Below are 6,714 nucleotides of genomic sequence, written 5' to 3'. Positions count from 1 at the left end.
ACGGAATTCCTGCTCCCAACCCCCGACCCACCGTTGCACGTTTGTTCTACTGTGTGTTAACACTTTTTAAAATAAAAAGGAGAGGTAGAGACTGATAAAAATCATATACAATGTATCAATGTTCCTAATAAGATAAGAAGTTTAAGACCTCTATAAAAAAAAAACAACACACAATTCAATATGAAAATAAAAAAATGCTGCTCGACTCATAAAATTTGATTTATTTAATTATCAGATTAAAGTAAACTCCATTGAAATTAATTCACAGTCGCAGTGTGAATGCCTTGCTCTGCACGTTTCAAAATTGTCAATCATTTGTCGCTTTACGTTTTCATTACACAATGACATAACGTAATAACGATTTGTTAAAAAGTAAGGGCAAATTCATGAAATTGATTCACGTCGTCATGCAGCATATTGATGACATAATGTAGTAAAAGAATTGACCACATGTGACAATTTTTTGACATCATGTAATGAAATTCTGACATCGTATTATAGCGACTTGATATCAAATTAATATAAATTCACATCAGGTAATGAACTTCTTAGACCAAATAGTAGAGTGTGCACATAATGTAATACTGAGTTGAAATTATAAAAATGTATCTTAACACCACGTAAAAATCTTTTGACATAATGTCACAAAGAGCTGATATAATGCAATGAAAGATATTGAAGTGTTAGTAAATAACTGAGATAATTCAATAGTAGTGTTAATAAATGTCACAAAGAGATGTCATAATGTAATGGAAGGTTTAGACAATGCAATAGCAGTGTGGGTTAATGTCATAAAGAGTTGATATAATGTAATGGAAGGTTGACACAATGCAATACCAGTGTGAGTAAATGTCATAAAGAGTTGACATAATGTAATGGAAGGTCGATGCAATGCAATCGCAGTGTTCTGCTATAAGGCAGTGACTGCGTTCCATACAAAATGATGTTTTAAACATTAATTCGAAGAGAAGAACAAATAATTTCAGACAATGTTCATGCTACAATAAATATTTGTGTTCATAAAGATCAATAGTGTACGTATGTCCAGCCTTCATTCATTAGATCTTTCTCCACTTTATAAGTCCCCTGATGATGAAACCGGAGGGGACCATAGGTTTTCTCCGCGTCTGTCCGTCCGTCCGTCTAGCTGTCTACATGTCTGTCCGTCCGTCTGTCTGACTGTCCCCGTATGTCTGTCAGTCTGTCATTCTTGGTTTTCCGCACTATTTTTCTTAACTTAAGAAAAAAAGGAGCCTTGCTTATGCAATACTCCCAGAATGCTTGTTATTTAGGTCGTTAGAAGTAATCATCATTGATATTAAGAAATAACTACAGCACTTACCTAATAATCTCGTATGAAAACGAAATTGAACAATTGATATAACACCAGCCCTATTGATCGATACAGTGCATCTGCTAAAATGACACCTCCAAGATTGCCAATTTTCCTAAGTATTAAGAATAAAAGTAAAATTTGTGAGAGTGCAAGGATGTCTCAATCAAACCCATATAAAAATTTGAAGTTTTACTAACTTTTAGATGAAATAAGATTTTTAACATATTTTTGTGTGAAATGCTATTAAAAAATATAAGTTGTACAGAAAAAATTAACTTCAAATCTGTGTCCATTCACCTTTAATATAGAACTACGACACCTTACGTCTCTCTTTACCGATGTCCGTTTTTGGTTTTCAAATTTATAACGGAGTACTACATTTACCGCTTTTTGGAAGGTGATACTGTTGATTCAGTAATAAATACGCAAATTTGTTTAAGTTTTAATTCATTTAAAAAGAAAATGTGCCTGAGAAGTTTGAAGAGTTCTGACTGTGCACCGACAAAAAGGAAATTAAAAAAAATCCGACACCGTCGGGAGCCGGGAATCGGGAGGACTAGATTAACCGCGTGCACGTTGGTTAAGTTTTTTTCGTTTGTCGTGTTTTTATGTACGTTTGTACTGCAAAGATGATCGTTGGTTTTGCATTCATATATGTTTGTTACGTACTTGTTCGTTTTTTATGCTTTAATGTATACTTGTTCTGCGAAAAGGTCTGTTGATTATGCATTGTATACCATTTGTTAAGTTTTTATGATCATTGAAATTAAAATAATTGTTTGTTTTCTCATTATGGTAATTTTTGCCCTTTCCGCTGCCCATAGTTTTCCTCGATATTTAAAATAGAGCAATTTTATAACAAATAAAGGTGCATTATCGTGAATATTACAGAATAGTCTCCGAGGTAGAGAAATGTTGTTTAAAAGATAAAAGTAGAGGCGTTAGCCGAGGCTTTATTATTTCTAACAACAAATCTCGACTATGGAGGTTATTTTGTAACATTCACAACATTATTCTGCATTCTACCACGATTATTGTCGAGATCAAAGAAATGAAGCGGACATTATTCTCAAATAAATCAGGAATAAATCAAAATATTATCAGATCAGAAACACGTGTCAAAACTGTGCAGTTGAAATGTACATTTGACTTGAGAATGAAATACTTATTTAGACCATCGATGTGTCGTCTTTTGCAATTTCATCACTGTATATATTGCAGAAAGAAACTGATGAATATAGGTTTCTGAAGCTAAGCGGGACTGTTTCACGAACCTCCCTACGCTATATTTAAAGTATGTGATTTAAGTGACAAAGTGGTAAAATAGGAAACTGATTTTGTAATTGTATATTCAAAAAATTAATCTATATAAGCTACAAACAGATTTTTGATTAATAAAAGCCTAATTTTAATGTAGCGAAAGCACAAATCGTCGGCATTTAAATTCACAGGTAAACAAATAAATTTACACTCTGGTGCTAAATGGTACAGCGTTGTTGCAGCATGGTGACCTAATTCGTTTAATTATAAGTTATTTACGCTTCGTAGGATTAAGAAATTTCTCCCTCTTAATACCAGGAAACTTTTTAACAATGCTTATATTTTACCATCTATTAATTATTGTTTGACTGTTTGGGGTAATGCCCCCAAGCAGGACATGGACAGACTATTTAAATTACAGAAAAGGGCAGCAAGGATTATCCTAGACGCAAGCCCTGATTCTTCTTCTAAACCACTGTTTGAGAAACTTGGGTGGTTAACAGTTTATGAACTAGTTGATCTATACAAATACATATTATTATACAAAATTTTCAGTGGAATGACTCCCGAATATCTTCGTAATTTATTCGAATTTCAGTCTTCAACTTCTTATAACCTGCGATCTGAAACTAATTATGATCTTAAGTTACCAAAATTTCGTACAAACTTATTCAAGACCTCTAGTATGTAACAGTCTACGTGAGCGTTGCATAAGAAGGTAGTCCGTATATAGGTAGAAGTGACCTGTCGCTTATGGTAGAAGCGACGTGCTGGCGCTTTGGTGGTTACTTTGGGCGTTTCTCGAAGTCGCTTCAGACTAAGAAGGCTTAATTATTTCGTTTATTTGCGTGCTAGGGAAGCACCCGATATCTGAATATTTTGTAAATAAGCAAAAGTCAACAATCAAATTCCTCAGCAAGGTATCTGAGGGGGCCAAAGACCCTGAGAAAAATTATAAAGTATATGTGTTAGGCACACACGTTACACATGTATACCCTTCCACTTTTCAATCAGGGATTTCATACATAAATGTGTTTTAACATGTCTCAAGATTCTTGATGCAATAAGTTAAATGTTTCTTTTTTTGAATTATTACAGAAGTAACATACATTGTACCTTCTGCGATAAAATAATTTTGAGATCAATGGTTATGAATTTTTTTTTAAATTTAAGCCATATAACTGCGCATTTTTTCTTCTCTTCATTTTTCCTTAGTACTAAGTGGCCTCAAAACATTTAATTTGTAAATCTGCATTTATTTAAGGGAAAAATATGGAAGCAAGGTATTACATAAATTGTCCCTTTTTATGGGTAATATTTGCTATGACACCCTGAAGAAAACTAAATTGATGTGGGACAATTGTTCCTCTCCGGTGTCAAATTTAATCGTTTTTTCTAAAATAATGCATAATTTTTATTATTAATAAATATTGAATGTCTCAATGATACAAGATGTCATCAAAACATAGTTTTTAAATTGCTTCTTCCTTTTTTAAAGCAATAAATCGTCGAAAAATATTCTTATCCTCTTTGGCATTGGTTTGAACATAATTTATTATATAAATACTCTATAAATAGTTTGAACACAAGTTCTAACAACTTAAAAGGATCTCACCATACAACTGTCAATATATATACATAGGGAAAATAAGTGAAAGGAATATTGATGTACAAACAAGTTTGTTAAATTGAAACATACAATTGTTACATATGAGAAATATTTAACTATAAAGAGTGAAAGTGTTAGGCAGTAATAATTAATTAAATCTATCTCTTATAAATTTATGAACTGACTGAAAAATATATTTATTGATTTCTACATTTTGTGACTCATCTCCCCACAGAAGTAAATGACAATCAATAATATTCAATTTGATATTTGGTTTCGTAAGACACAGTAAATCTCTGAATAGCTTTTCTCTAGCATATTGGTACTTATTGCAGACAAAGAAAAAATGATATGGGTCTTCTGGTGTACCACAAGAACAGTTAGGACTCTCGATAATGTTTCTTCTATAAAGATCATAATTTAAAATGCAATTGTGTCGTAGTTTAGTATGTATGATATTAAGTCGTCTATTACTATGGGAGAAATAAGAAGGGGGGTCTGCTGGTTTTTTATGTATGTTATTTTTAAAGCTACTAAAAGATATGCTGTTTCTAGTGGTGATACTCAGACTATTCCATTGGTTTATTGTATCAGGAACAAAAGATTTCTTGAATATTTCAAGTCTACATCTAGGAATAGTGTAGTCCTCTCTATTGCGTGTATCGTACTTTGATTCATTACGTCTTGTTGCGGGAAAAATACTTTTTAAATAATCGGGTACTAAGTTGTGATGTACCTTGTACATTGTATTTAGTTTTGCTGCTTTTCGCCTATCTGCAAGAGGTTCCCATCCTGTTTCTAAATATAATGCATCTCTTGAAGCGATAATTGGTAACCCTGTAATAATTCTTGCAGCATAAAGCTGCACCATTTCTAATCGTTCAACATCTTGTAAAGAACACCCGTCCCAAACTATAGAACAATATTCAAGTAGCGGTCTAATGAATGTTATGTACATTTTAGATAAAGTTTTTCTACCGATATCGTATTTCAGCTTTTTTAAAAGACCTAATCTTTGGTAAGCCTGTTTAACTATATTGTCTATATGATCAGACCAATTAAGATTTTGGCTCAAAAGTAATACCAAATGCTTATGAGAGGTTATGTATTCTAGATTACATCGTTGAAATTGTAATTTTGGGAGATAATAATTGGATTTTAATGTAAAGAATAATGCTTTCGTTTTAGATGGGTTAAATTTCATAAGCCATTTGGAAGTCCACTTGTCCAGAATATCTAAATCATGATTTAAAGTATATTCAATAGTTGCAACATTATAAGAGGAACTTTGCAACGAGTTGTCATCTGCAAACAATCTACACAATGAAATCATGTTTTCTGATACATCATTCACATAAATCAAAAAAAGTAAAGGACCAAGAACAGATCCTTGTGGTACACCAGCGTTAATGTTTCTGTTAGACGAAAAAATATCTTTGTACATAACTTTCTGTCTTCTATTACATAGGTAACTCTCTATCCAGGTAAGAATATTTCCACATAATCCATAAGTTTTTAATTTAAAAAGTAAACCCTTATGCCATACTCTGTCGAAAGCTTTAGATAGATCACAAAATACCATGCAACAAAATTTTCCTTCGTCGATATTCTTTTAGTGTGATCAGTTTCAAGTAGTTGGTAAACGGTTGAGTGACCTGGCAAAAAGCCTGCTTGAAATTTGTAGAATAAATTATTCTGATGAAAGTAATTGTACACATGTTTAAAAACAATTCGTTCCATAATTTTGCTAACACAGCTCAACAATGATACCGGTCTATAATTAGTAGCTATTGAAGGATCATCTTTTTTAAACAACGGTAGTACATGAGCGATTTTCCATTTATCTGGAAATATATTTTCTGCCAGCGACTTATTAAATAACCAGCTTAGCGGTTTAGACACAGAATTAATAGTAGATTTTAACATCTTGTGGCTTATTGCATCAGGACCTATTGCTTTATTGACAGGGAGTATTGATATTATATCAACAATTTCTTGCTCAGTAATTACTATATCACTTAGTGTGTCATTGCATAGGTAATACTGTGGTGGTAATTGTTTGTTAGAGTCATCAACATTGGATATAGAAGAAAAATACTTGTTTAACACATCGACTTTATCATCATCTGAGAAAGCTATATTTTCTTCTCCACTATCAGAGATGTATTGTATGGGTGGAATATCTTTGTTTGGTTTTACATGAAAAGCATCTCTTAGCATTTTCCAGTATAATTTAGTATTATTCACGCTCGCTTCAGATAGCTGAAGGTCCATGTTGTCATAATAATTCGATAGCGCATATTTTTTCATGTTATTGACTTGATTTCTGATTTTTCGATATTCAGCCTTATCCGATTCTTTATTTGTTTTTCTTGCTATTTTATGTAATCTGTTGCGTATTCTAATATTTTTCCTGAGTACTGAGTCAAACCAAGGTTTATCTTTCGGACGAATTGTGACCGACTTTTCTTGAACACATTTTCGTACAGACGATAGGAAATGAGCAGTA

The sequence above is a fragment of the Saccostrea cucullata genome, unplaced genomic scaffold (assembly GCF_032062105.1).
Source record: "Saccostrea cucullata isolate Sc308-1 unplaced genomic scaffold, CSIRO_AGI_Scuc_v1 ctg11849, whole genome shotgun sequence".
In the NCBI taxonomy this organism is placed as follows: Eukaryota; Metazoa; Mollusca; class Bivalvia; order Ostreida; family Ostreidae; genus Saccostrea; species Saccostrea cuccullata.
This window is presented reverse-complemented; position numbering follows the sequence as displayed.